This window comes from Barbus barbus, assembly GCF_936440315.1.
Source record: "Barbus barbus genome assembly, chromosome: 6".
Taxonomy (NCBI): domain Eukaryota; kingdom Metazoa; phylum Chordata; class Actinopteri; order Cypriniformes; family Cyprinidae; genus Barbus; species Barbus barbus.
In genome coordinates, this window is record NC_136734.1 from 23,408,209 (window position 1) to 23,422,819 (window position 14,611).

Genomic DNA, 14,611 nt, shown 5'->3' on the forward strand with positions numbered 1-14,611 from the left:
TCAATTGAAAAACAGCAAAAAACATCCAAACAACAATAAATGATTATTAAGGATTGTTTGTCTTTAAGGGAAACCGGTTAAAATTCGCATTGCTAAGTAACAGTTTGATAGACAAGTCTGTGTGATTTAGTAATTGCGTTGAGACTAAGAACTCTCCCCAAATAAAACTTTAACTGAAATTGAAAGACTCTCTGAGGAAATCTCGATAGCTGCAGAATGAAAGGTGATTAACTGCTACTTAGAGGTCTGCACAATCTGATTTTAAGACTTAGAATTAGTTCTGGGGTGGGATTATACAAAAACTAAGCTTTGTGACATGTAGGTGTAATGATCAGGTGGGTTGAAATGCATTTGAAATGGGATTCTTAATAATATATAGAAATATAGAAACAGATAAGTGCTTCAGTCATCATCTTGCCTCTGACTTCTGAACAATTTCATAATGAAACATTGGCACCGCAGTCTCATGGACTCACATCTATACTGACAATGGAGATCGACCTGCAGTTTAACTTCAGCAAAATGAAACTGCAGTTAGCTAGACCATACAGGGTAAGAATTGGAGGAATTCGTTCTATAAATAGGACAACAGACAATGCCAAGTTTTTAAAAATATGTTTTATTTATGTGATTTGCTTTAGTGATAATGTCAGAGTGTTGATGAACAGATATATCTCTGTATAATGGAGTGTGTGGAGTGTTGTAGCTTGTGAAAGAATATAATAAATATGTGACCTGAATGGGTCAGTGTTCTTTTTGGTATTCTACAGGGAGACTTGACATTTTCTTAGTGACTCTACAATAAAGTCAGTTTCAGAATAGAATTTACTTTGCAAAAGAAGGTTGGACTATGTCAGCACTTAACAAATGTGCTGAGACTGAAAACCCTATTGGAGAAAAAAAATTAAAAATCTAGGACATAACCCATACTCTATCCCTGCTCAATATGGCCCACTATATTTGGGCCACTGCTGAAGGGGGAACAATCATAAACTAAATTAAAAAAGGCTTGCCATCATTTTATATTTTAATTATATTTTTTCTTTCAATTTTCTTTATCCATATAGTCTAAGTATAATGTTTTTTTTTTGTTTTGTTTTTTAACATCAGCAGTACCATGCCAGGATGACATTTCATTCATTTCATTTTCATTCAGTATCCTCTTTTGATATGCAAAACAGTATGTTACAAAATATGTCTATTTTAAATAAATGCTGTTTTATGTATCAAAGAATCTTGAAAAGATCTGAAAGATCTTGTGACACTGAAGACTGGAGTAATGGCAGCTTTGCCATCACAGGAATAAATTACAATATATTAAAAGAAAAAAATTAAGTTTTAATAATATTTTACAACATCACTGTTTCCAAATAAATCAAGTATAAATGCAGCCTTGGTGAGCATAAGTGACTTCTTTCAAAAAGAATAAACATAAAAAAAATATAGCCAATATACAGTGGTGTGAAAAAGTGTTTGCCCCCCCCCCCCCCACGCACACACACACACACACCTGTTCGCAATCAAGAAATCACTTAAATAGGACCTGCCTGACAAAGTGAAGTACACCAAAAGATCCTCAAAAGCTACACATCATGTTGAGATCCAAAAAAAATTCAGGAACAGATGAGAAAGAAAGTAATTGAGATCTATCAGTCTGGAAAAGGTTATAAAGTCATTTCTAAAGCTTTGGGACTCCAGCGAACCACAGTGAGAGCCATTATCCACAAATGGCGAAAACATGGAACAGTGGTGAACCTTCCCAGGAGTGGCCGGCCGACCAAAATTACCCCAAGAGCGCAGCGACGACTCATCCAAGAGGTCACAAAAGACCCCACAACAACATCTAAAGAACTGCAGGCCTCACTTGCCTCAGTTAAGGTCAGTGTTCATGACTCCACCATAAGAAAGAGACTGGGCAAAAATGGCCTGCATGGCAGAGTTCCAAGACGAAAACCACTGCTGAGTAAAAAGAACATAAAGGCTCGTCTCAGTTTTGCCAGAAAACATCTTGATGATCCCCAAGACTTTTGGGAAAATACGCTGTGGACTGACGAGACAAAAGTTGAACTTTTTGGAAGGTGTGTGTCCCATTACATCTGACGTAAAAGTACCACAGCATTTCAGAATAAGAACATCATACCAACAGTAAAATATGGCGGTGGTAGTGTGATGGTCTGGGGCTGTTTTGCTGCTTCAGGACCTGGAAGACTTGTTGTGATAAATGGAACCATTAATTCAGCTGTCTACCAAAAAATCCTGAAGAACAATGTCCGGCCATCTGTTCGTGACCTCAAGCTGAAGCGAACTTGGGTTCTGCAGCAGGACAATGATCCAAAACACACCAGCAAATCCACCTCTGAATGGCTGAAGAAAAACAAAATGAAGACTTTGGAGTGGCCTAGTCCTGACCTGAATCCTATTGAGATGCTGTGGCATGACCTTAAAAAGGCGGTTCATGCTCGAAACCCTCCAATGTGGCTGAATTACAACAATTCTGCCAAGATGAGTGGGCCAAAATTCCTCCACAGCGCTGTAACAGACTCATTGCAAGTTATCGCAAACGCTTGATTGCAGTTGTTGCTGTTAAGGGTGGCCCAACCAGTTATTAGGTTTAGGGGGCAAGCACATTTTCACACAGGGCCATGTGGGTTTGGATTTTGTTTTCCCTTCATAATAAAAAACTTCATTCAAAAACTGCATGTTGTGTTATCTTTGATTAATATTTAAATTTATTTGATGATCTGAAACATTAAAGTGTGACAAACATGCAAAAAAAAAAAATCATGAAGGGGGCCAACACTTTTTCACACCACTGTAGCTCATTGTGTATCTCCCCAATATGATTAAATCAACTGTCAAATTTATTCATGTTTATATGATAATAAAAACAACATTTGATCAAATATTAGTGGATAAATAGTTATACAGTGGTAAGGGAAAACAGCAGACTAATGCCATAAGAGTCTATAGGCACAATACACAACCAATTATGTTTACATTTGGCCCCTCTGTCTATATAGAAGTAACATGTTATTGGTTCTGCTACTACATTAGATTATTAGACAGTCTGTCTGTCTATATCTACAGAGTAAGTATCTGCTCTCTGTTTATGGAGGCTTTAGAATTTCTCATGAATATAGCCAGAACTCAGTCTAAATTTTGTGGTATCGCTCTAGTAGTTTGAAAAATGCTGTCAAATGCCAAACTGCATCTTTATTTTGACAGCCTGCCACCACATTAATAGTGGTATATAAAATAAAAAAAAATAAAAAAAAAATCACAGAAGAGCATAGTAACCTTTTAAAATCAAGTGCTTTTCAAATAAGCAACCCCGATAAAAGACATTTTTAATACGTGCCAAACCTTTTTCCCATCAATAATTTTCAAATCCTTATTCCCCATATCGACCATAGCATGGAACTTATTCTTCTTGACTTACCATATGCATCCTCAGAAAGCTTTAGGAGCAACAGAGCAACAGCAGGTCAGATCAGAAGGCTTTAAACAGGCCGTTCTGGGCTGTCCATGGGTTATGATATGATAAACTGCTGAGGAAGCCTTCAAGTCTATCCAATTAAGAGGGGATACAGAATCCTGACTTCAAGGACCAGAAGCAATTATAAATTCTGACAGTAGCCTATTTATTATTAGATCCACATTCATTCCCCTCATGCTTTTGCTTCCTGCCTTCATTTAACTCATGAAATATAACTACTAAGCTACATTGTCATATATATTTGCAATTGCAAGATGGCGCCGGCGTGTATGGCTTGCCGTCTGCAGCTTGTCTGGCTGTTTGTGATCGTTTTATGTTTCTCTATGATTCTTCAACATGCTTCAGCTGCATTGGTCTATGACAGGTTAACACTGCTGACTATCCGAAACTCTGTTGGAAAACAATTTAAGCAGAATCTAGCAAAAACAAGCACTTGCGCTCCTCCGTTTGAATTCACTATACCGGAGAGTTTACGGCGGTCGGCTTATGCTGCTCCTGGGAGGAAACGTCGACGCAGACGCGGAAAGCGAGGCGGCGTTTCGACTAGATGGAAGCTGTACCTGGCGTCCTCGGCCGCACCTCGTTTGGGCTCGTCTGTTTTCCGGCGCGGGCTGGCTTCGGATCGATGTTCCTCGCGGCGCTACTGGGTGCCGGGGTGTCGTTGGATCCGGCCTGTTGTGCCTGCATGCTATCGACTCGGCTCTTTCTTTCTCAGGTGCTTTTGCCTCGTCTTCATGGAGGAGGTGTGAATTCAGCGAACCTTCGCCCGCTGTGTCAGGTATCTCAGCTAGCGGATGAATCGACTTGGGTTAAGATGGCATTGGTAAACTCAAGATCGGTAGTGAATAAGACTTTTATATTGAATGATTTCTTCACCTCACAAGGTCTGGACTATTTATTTTTAACTGAGACTTGGATTAATGTTGGAGACCTTAGCCCTTTTACAGAGCTGGTACCACGAGACTGTGATTTTTTTAAGTTCACCCTGTACTTCTGGTCGTGGTGGAGGTCTGGCTTCAGGTTTTAAGAAGAAATTTGACTGTCGTAGCATTTAGACTGATACTTTTTCAAGCTTTGAAGTAAAGCTGATGCAAATTGATTCACGAAATCCGGTGCTGTGTGTGCTGGTTTACAGACCACCGAAAGTAAATAAGAACTTTATTTCTGAGTTCACTGGATTTTTAGGAGATATTATGATGAAGTACGACAGACTTGTGATACTTGGGGATTTTAATATTCATATTTGTTGTCCCTCAAATGGACTGGCGAGAGAGTTTTTAAATCTTATTGATTCGTTTAACCTTGTACAGTCTGTGACAGGCTCGACTCATAAACTGGGACACACTTTGGATCTTGTTTTATTGTATGGCTTAACTGTTTGTCATTTTGAGATTATGGAGACTGGGTTTTCTGATCATAAGTCTGTTGTTTTTAATATGTCTCTTTCATGCTCTGTAGGGAAACCGTCTACTCGCAGGTATCATATTATGAATTCTGAAACTAGTAATGATTTTTGTACTATGTATGAGGCTACCTTTTCAAATTGGTATTATGATTGTTCTCCTTCGGATTTGTGTGCAGATGAGTTATTGACTTCGTTTACCTCTGTGTGTTCTAATATTTTGGACTCTATTGCCCCTTTGAAGACTAGATGTTTTAAACCAAAATCAGAACCTTGGCTAAATGATTCCACTTGTGCTGCTCGCCGGTTGTGTAGACGTGCCGAGCGAAAGTGGAAGAAAGACAAGCTTCAAGTTTCTTATGAGATTTTTAAGAACCGGTTGTCAAATTATCAGAAAACGGTCAAAATGGCAAGGGTCAAATATTTTTCTGGTCTTATTGAAAAGAACCGTGGTAATCCTAGATTTTTATTTTCTACATTGAATGCTGTTATTAATCCGCCTGTTTCCGAGGGTTCTGATGTTTCTTTACAAACATGTGAAAATTTTCGTATATACTTTTCGGATAAGATTTCCGATATTAGATCTTCGATTCAGCCATCTGATCATGATCTTTTACTTCCTCTAGTGACATGCCCTGCTGTCTTTCACCAGTTTGAGCCTGTTTCCATCACGTCTTTGACAGAGGTTGTTAAACACTTGAGGCCTTCCACTAGTCCCCAAGATATTATCCCGGCTCGTTTTTTGAAACACGTTTTTAATGTTGTGGGTCATAGTATTCTGATCCTAATTAACTGTTGCCTGGCTACGGGTTCCATGCCAGCTCATTTTAAACATGCTATAGTGCAGCCTTTACTAAAGAAATCTAATTTGGATTCTACAGAGCTATCTAATTTTAGACCGATTTCGAAACGGCCTTTTCTGTCTAAAATCTTAGAGAAGGTAGTTTTTATTCAATTACAAACTTTTTTAAGAAATAATTCCGTGCTGGAAGTTTTTCAGTCAGGTTTTAGGGCACCACACAGCACTGAATCTGCACTTTTAAAGGTTCATAATGATATTCTACTAACTCTTGACTCAGGAGCTTCAGCTATTTTAGTGTTATTAGACCTTAGTTCAGCTTTTGATACCGTGGATCACAACATTTTGATCTCTAGATTGGAACACTATGCTGGAGTCCGAGGGATGGCCCTTCAGTGGTTTAAGTCTTATTTAACGAACAGAAGTTTTGCTGTTAAAGTTGGTGAATGTCTGTCAACTTCGGTTTCACTTACCTCTGGAGTTCCACAAGGGTCCATTCTTGCTCCCCTTTTGTTTTCATTGTATATGCTTCCTTTGGGATCTATTTTTAGAAAACATGGTGTTTCTTTTCACTGTTATGCCGATGACACACAGATCTATATGCCATTGCAAAAGAATGACAAGAATGCTTTAACTCCACTTCTGAATTGCTTAAGGGACATAAAAAGCTGGATGGCCTCAAATTTTCTGAAATTTAACGATAGTAAAACAGAGATTATTTTATTTGGACAAACTGAAAATTTAGCCTCTGTGAATGTACATTTGGGTCCTCTGGCTGTGCACAGCAAAGTAGTTGTGAAAAATGTAGGTGTTTGGTTTGACAGAGAACTCAAATTTGATAAGCAAATCAACAATGTTGTTACTAAAGTAAAACCTTTTCTCTCTGCTACTGATCTTGAGAAACTCATCCATGCCTTCATTTTTTCGAAACTCGACTATTGTAACACTTTATATATAGGAGTTAACCAGTCAGCTTTGGCGCGTCTGCAGGCAGTGCAAAATGCTGCAGCTAGGCTGCTGACAGGTACACGCAAGCATGAGCATATTACACCGATTCTGCTCTCTCTCAAATGGCTGCCAGTTTGTTTCCGAATAGAATACAAACTTTTAGTGTTTGCTTTTAAATCCTTAAATGGCCTAGGTTCAACTTATCTCGATGCCTTAGTAAAACGTCATACTTCTGCTAGATCCTTGAGATCTTCTGATCAGCAACTTTTAACAATTCCCAGAGCTAGATTAAAATTTAAGGGTGATCGCGCTTTCTCAGTTGCTGCCCCGAAACTGTGGAATTTGTTACCTGTGAGTATTAGATCAGTTCAGACTATCTATAGTTTTAAATCATTGCTAAAATCTTATTTATTAATTCAGGCTTTTAATCTCTCTGAGTGCTGAGTTTTATATTTCTTGTGTCTTTTGTTGTTTGGTTTTCTTTGGTTTTCTATTTTTGTACAGCACTTTGGGCAACAATGGTTGTATTAATTTGTGCTATATAAATAAATAAAAAAAATATATATATATTTGCAAATGTTTGTGTCAGAGGTTTGGGATTCATGCTGCTGGCACAGGTTTGGTCAGTATTGTTTCTTTGTTTTCAGGCATCTTATCTCATTTTAAAGGTTAGTGTTCTTAGTGATGTCTCTGTTAATGTTGCTCTCATTCATTTATCTGCCAACAATTCGTTTTGTTTTATTATCAGCTTTTCTTGTTCATTAAGTCATTGTTTCTTTTGTGTTGTCTCATACTGGCTGTTGGTGAACAAATTTTGTGTAATATAACTTGTGTTTGTTTGTTTGCTGGTTTTTATTGTATTTGTTATACTTGTATTTTTTTAATTGTTTTTGCCATGAAAATAGCCTAAGATGCTGACATGGCATTAAATAAATACATACAACTACTACTACTGGCTGTTGGTGAGTAGTTCTTCCTCATGCTTTCTTGTTGCTGGATTCTTGGGGTTTTAAGTAAATGCTGCATTTACATCCTCATTCTTGGGACTCATATTACAACTGCATTTTTAGGTTTTCTGTTGATATTCTGTTGATAAGTATAACACAGCCTTATAGCAAAAGGACTATAATAAAATATTGGCTATGCTAAAATGTAAACCTGATCCTTTATACAACTCTAAAATTTTGCAGAATATTAATGATATGCAAACAAACTTTATGTTCACAATATTGGAACATTTGTTTCAAATGAACAAATATGAATGAGAGAAGTTTGATTGAATCTGTTGGCACTATCTTTGACTTTTAGTTGTGCCTCTTGAGAACTATGTTTTGTTTTTCAATATAAATAGTTTTATGTAAAAAGATACAGATCTCCTAAACCCCCTCCACAGGGATAATAATGGCATGTTTCTTATAAATAAATAAAGCACCAGGCAATATAAAAAGAGACAAAACTCACAAAGGAACTGGTGCCAGACAGCATATCTTACAAACCACCTAACTTCAAAGTCTATTCAAACACATAAATTTGATCAAAGAGATTGTACTCCATGGAAACTACTTTTTCTCTTCTTCTCCCCCCGCCAACCCTGCCCCACACACACACACACACACACACACACACACAATCTTCTAATGTGCTGACATTCAGGTGTATTTGAATACTGCTGTAGAGCCACATGTGGCAAGTGATACCCAGAGAACAGAGGGTATAAACAAATAGAGTCATAGCCACATGAGTGACATTTAAGCCGGTCAGTATTGCTGAGATTCTCAATCTCTAGCTGTATCTTGATATGACAGCGGTTCTCACCATCTCTGCGGGAATGTTATATTCAATTACACTCTGCATGTTTGAAAACATTCCAGTAAATGTCAAAAAGTAAATAAGGTGGGAAGTCGTGCACTGTGATTCCCTTGAAGATGGAGATTTGGAGTCACAGGCTACTTTGAAAGGAATATTGAGGCTTATGCTCTCAGTTCGCTTCCAGGTCACTGGAACATTGAGAATCAGCACAGACCGGCCCCACTGCTTCACCATGAGCCTCTGCCTTTGTGGACACATCTGACTTACATAGACATTAAAAAACATCTACAACAGCTTTTTAAAAGTAGATTATGCCTTTATCATAATGTACGTGCTTTTGCTACTGTTTGAGCAGGTATCAGGGAAACTATAGTGTTAGCTGTCACTTGCTGTAGCCTACTCCAGTGAATTTTTCTCATTGTGGGTTTATTTCTGAAGGTTATTTAGAGTCTTGGCTCTATTTATTTAGGTTGGACATTTTTCTCTTTTTAATTGCACTGCACAGTGAACTACATCCCAGACAGCAAGCAGTGTCTGCCCAGATCCGGCCCACATCTGGCCCTCATGGATTTCACACGGGCCAGATGTGGGCTGGATCTGGGCCAACACTATGTTGCTGTCTGGGATATTTTGAATAGACCAATTTTGGTGAAACAAATGTAGAAACAAATGTGAGCTGTCTTGAAACACAATAACTTTGCCGTGCACGCCCATCAGTAAGGTTTGGGCAGTTTCTACCTGGCCTGACTGTCAAGACAAACAAGAAGTAGGAGATTTCTAGGCTACTGCTGGAATCAATGTTTTAACGAGAGCCAAAATGCACACGGGGAAAATGGTGCAGAGCACTGTTAAATATAAAGTACTTGCAAGCGATGTGCGAGATGGAAACGACAACGATTGTACCGAAGATGAGGACGATGAAATTACGATTGATTTCAATTGGTAAGTGACAAAATGAAAGTAAAATTTGCATGACGTCTGTTGCGCAAGTTAAATGTAATATCAAAACAATCTGCTTTAATGTCAAGTGCATTTTCTACTATGTCGTGGCTTCTATTTGTTTTTTTGCTGCTCAATCTAGCCTGAAAAAACGCGACGCGACACTACAAACTCGCCGAGTACCTGCAGTAGCAGCTTATCCAACCCAGTCGCTTTCAAGTTTTGCCGCGTCGCGTCGCTAGCAGAGTAGATTCCGGTATAAATGTTGTCAGTGTTATGTCGCTTAAAGATATTCTTGCCAGTGGAGAGTTGCGATGCATTTTCTTTAACAATTAATGTAATATATAATTATTTAAAAATGCTCTTTTAATGTTTTCATGCCAAATAAATTTTAAAGCAGCAATCACAAAAAAATGTTTACAAGTAATAAGTCCAACCACAGTTCGATGAAGATGAAGACCACAAACACCATCACGAGCACCATCAAGATGATGGTGACCACAATGGCCATGACCACGACCACAAAGACGGAGATGATCATGATAGTCACACTCATGAGCACAGTCAATCGTGGTACCACAATGCTGCCATCATCACATACTCTGGCAAGACTCCTTCCATTAATAATTATAATACAAACAAATATGTGCATTGTGGCAGAAAATCCATAAACATATTTAATGTCTCCTGTGTGACTTATAGCAAGCTGTTCTTGGTAAGGAGCTTCTTCAGGAGAGAGGGAATGTGGTCGATGCAGGGATTGCTGCTTTACTCTGCCTAGGAGTTGTTCATCCACACACTGCTGGATTAGGTCAGTAATAGTACCATGCACTTTTCATCACTTCACTTCTACAAATCAAATGTTTCAGTGCCACAGTCTTGGTTGGATAAAACAAAAAGTACAATTTTCAGTGTTGTAGTTGAGACCAGACCGAGACCGAGACCAGAAAATTGTCAAGTCAGAGTCAAGAATAAGTCCACATGGTTCTGAGTCCATGATAAAACCATGAACCTGTGGACTCGGCATTGACTCAAACATGGTCTTGGTCTTGACTTGAAAAGTTTGTTTGCAAAAACCGATAACTCTTGAATTTTTTATTTATTTTCAGAAATCCAATTTTTTTGTGCATTCCAAGTAATATCAATCAAGCTGCAGTTGGGTTGTTTTGATTAAGTAGTAATAACTTAAACAAATACAGGTCATTTACAAAATTAAAGTTAATTGAAAGTATGGTTTTTTACATACTAAAACTTTGTTTTATAGCAAAAGCGGATAACTCCACATTTCATGTTTTAGAGTTTAAAAAACACTCAGATGACAATGAAGATGCCTGGCAAACGCAATACATGGGGCTTTTGCCTCACCATTGTAATGTGCTGCTTTTGCTAGTCTCCGTGAAAAAGTTTCAGCTTTTATTTTCCTTTTACGCCCTGAAGATATCACAGAAATTCCTCTCAGCCAGCGTTGCCAACAATTTTTCCTTCAAGTTGCTGAAGGAAGGTTTTGTTGCTAAAAGTTGTTAACTGACATTATGATGTCACTGCATCAAATCTCAGCAAAAAAAAAAAAAATGTTATACATGTTGATTTAGATTTGATTGTGAAATTATATAAATGCATAATATATTTAAATGTAAATAACTGTTTTTAAATACATAACATTTTTGAAAACACATTTTGGAACGATTACAATTTAAGTTTTTTTTATAAGCTAGTAAACAAGTAAAACTACACATTCTGAACAGTTATAGTTTTAAATAGTGTATTAAAAGTTAGTGTGCTAGACTCTAGGAAAAGTCAGTAAAATAGGGCACAATCTACTAGGCTATGTTAATAAGATTAGGATTGCTTTTTCCACAGGTTTTTTACCTGCATTTTTAATTACGCATTGTATTTTGTGTTCTCGGGTTACAGCAGATAACGGATAACGTATAATGTCCTGGAAAATTACTAATACCTTTTCCATTTGTCTAGATATTTTTCTTACAGTGTGCCATCAACAATCACAACAAGCTACTAACAAAGTGTTTCATAATTGAACCATTTTTAAATGACTAAATTATTTTATTTCTATTATAATTAAATGAAACCATTGCAAATATCAGCTAACTTAATTCACATGATGTGCGTACTACCAGGCATCTTTGGTTTTCTCTTTTTGTGTAATTTAAATGGTAAATTTTCCTTTTTATCATTCACTTATCAATTGCTAAAAGTTGCCAAATCAATTTTAAATATAACTAAATTTGTTGCTAGGTGCTTTTGAAAGAAAAAATTGCTAGGGTAGTCTGAAAAGTTACTAAATTTAGCAACAAAATTGCTAAATTGGCAACACTGCTCTCAGCTAGCACGTCTTTTCAAAGTGAAAGCAGCCTTGTCATCTGACCCGAATACAACGCGCTGATTTGCCAAAATGCACTTATCGACTTCTTTTCACAAACAACAAGAGCGCTTGTCAGCTTCTGCAGTGAAACGTGAACTTGTGATGCCTTGAAAGTGGACAATGCCGGCTTTTTTGTACAAAACGTGTTTAGGGTTCAGATCGCGCTATAGCTGTGGAGAATAATGCACGGCAATAATTTTTTTTAAGTCGCATTTATTGGTTTTTGTAAATAAACTCTTCACTTGGACTTGAATGAGTTGGTCTCAAATACAACAATGCTAGTATTATTAGCATTCATAATTGATTTTGAGATTTATCGGTGATTTCTAGCTTTGTCTGATGCATTATGTAATTTCCTGAAATCCGCAGTTTTAATGTTTAACTTGCAGTATTGAGTGTAATTCTCTAAAAATACCATGAGCAATTTTTGTTGAAGTGTTATGCATTTCAAATGGTTTTAGCGAGTGGTTTTTAAGACTGTCTCTTTAGATGTAAAATAATGTTTATGAAAGGTTATAGAAATTAAGCATGGAAAAAGCCCATTAGCAATAAAAAATCACTTCCACATGAATATTTGAGCAGTTTAGACTCTCAAATGCATACTGTTTGTTGTTAATATCTACAACTAATTAGCACCGCATTTGCCTTTCACAAGGTTACTAAAAGCATTAACTAGGCCTACTTTTTGAGGCTGCTGAATGATTCATTCGTGTTTCCCTTTTCTTCAAGGTGGAGTGTTTTCTGCTATTTTGTACAATCATACTACAAGATCATTTAAAGCGATACATGACACCTCACAGAAGCGGCCTACGTTTGGTGTGCCCTCATTATTGCAGGGCCTTCGACTGCTGCATTCCAAATACGGGCAATTAGAATGGAGTCGACTTTTCGAGGGCACCACAAAACTCGCTAAAGAGGGTTTCCTTATCGATGGAATCCTCTCCAGGGCTTTAGAAACCCACAAGGACAAAATACTCCAGTCAAGACTGTGCGATCTGTTCTGCGATACAACCAGCCGTGTGAAATCAGAGGGTGAGCATGTTGCCAACCGGAATCTATCAGAACTTTTGCTGAGCGTCAGTCTAAATAGCTCCCATTTCCCGGAAAACCTTGCCGCAAAATTGGCTCAAGACATTTCTGAAGCAGAGAGACCGCGGCTTTCCTTGCTGCCGCTCAGGCCAGCGGCGAAGAAATCAATGAGCCCCTTATCGTGGCAGAGGAGAAATACAGCATTCTTTCAGCCCCCAACCAGCTCACAGGTAGAATGGTATCCAATATATTAGATAGAGTCAGAGAGCAAAACCTCACTTTTCCGAGCCAAGGAGATCTCAGTAATGCCTTTGCCTCTTATAATGCCCTCCTAAATTTGGCGAATTAATTTTTCAACACAAGTCAGAGAGAGATGTTCACATTAAATACCACAAGCAGTCATGTAGGGATCCTCGATAGTCACGGCAATTTCAAAGTAATCTCCACCTCGCTCAACAGCACGTGGGGATCCGGGCAATACTTACCAAGTAGCGGAGTGATTCTCAATGACTTTACCTCAGACATTTACTCAGGAGCATTATTTTAGTTTTCCTCTAGTGCTAAGTATAACTGAAGATGGGGTGGATGATCCGGACGAGAAGCAGTTTGTTGCCGTAACCGGAGGGCTTTCTGCCCTGCTTCATTCTGTGGTTATGCTGAGAAACTTGGCTGACGTTGGACTGTCTGCTCATGAGACTATGAGCAGCCCTCTGCTCCATATAGATCAGGGGGGTTCCGGGTCTCTGTCTGGCTGTGTTTCTGGTGTCACAAACAGCTCTGGTGTCTTCCGGTTGTTTTCAGAGGAAGACGGGCCTTTAGAGGAGGTGGGCGAGTGTTCAGATTGCTTTTTGTCCATGCTGCTGCGAGTGTATGCAGAACATGTAAGATCTTACGGAGCTCCTGCTATTGAGGTCCATCCTGATGGATACTAATGCAAAGAAAGATCTGGACTCAAATGACACATCATGTAAAAAAAAAATACTTCACGCACTTTAAGAGCGTTCCACTCACACTCCACGACTTACATTATGTCCAGCCTCACAATACTGGGAATGACCTGTACAGTATGTGAATGTAATTTTTGTTTGTGCAAAAACAGTTTACTGGTGTTATAAGAGACCGTCTTTTAATTATTTAAAAAAAAAAAAATTATTAATACTGTTTTTTCTCCCCAGTGAAGTTATATCCTAAATGTTAATCTTGTGAATCATAGCCTGTGCAGTGCGCACAAACCCTAACAGGTTAATCAATTTGATGAACCTGATGAGTGAAGGACTGCTGCTTTATAACGTTATTTTGAAAAAGGTCAGTTACCAATGTTTTTATGTAGTTTTCTGTACTTTTTAAAAAAATTCTTGACTAGTATGTGTATGTGAAGTTTATTTGTTTCTCGAATTGCTGATGACAGAATTATGTGATTATTTAGATTAATTAATGTGAGATTTTTATAATTTGTGGGACAAAATGCTTTTGTTTGTTAAATCTAATAAGAAAACATACTTATTTTATGCGGCAACAGTTTTGTATGAATTTATACGATGTGAATCATATATGTATGATTTTGAGATGGGAGGGGTGTGGGGTGAAGGGCCACCCCCCAAACTGTAGGTGGAGTATAAATACAGCCTATGAAAATATGTGAATAAGAATTCACACGAATTCACCACCAATTAGGTTAAAAATAGTTACGATGTGAGTGGTTTTTTTTCATCTTTTTTTTGTTCAGATTACAATAGGTGAATATTTTGTGCCGATGCAAAATATCTCACTGTTGCTGAAGCACATTTTGTGATTGTAAAAAAATAT

At 37.8% G+C, this 14,611-nt stretch overlaps 1 pseudogene across 1 annotated transcript; it reads left to right on the plus strand.

Moving 5' to 3' along the window:
- Nucleotides 1–9,845: 9,845 nt before the first annotated feature.
- Nucleotides 9,846–13,737, plus strand: LOC306870743 (glutathione hydrolase 6-like; annotated as a pseudogene). Its single transcript has 3 exons — nt 9,846–9,998; nt 10,096–10,204; nt 12,506–13,737. The product of its transcript is annotated as a glutathione hydrolase 6-like (transcript).
- The last annotated feature ends 874 nt before the right edge of the window (nt 13,738–14,611 follow it).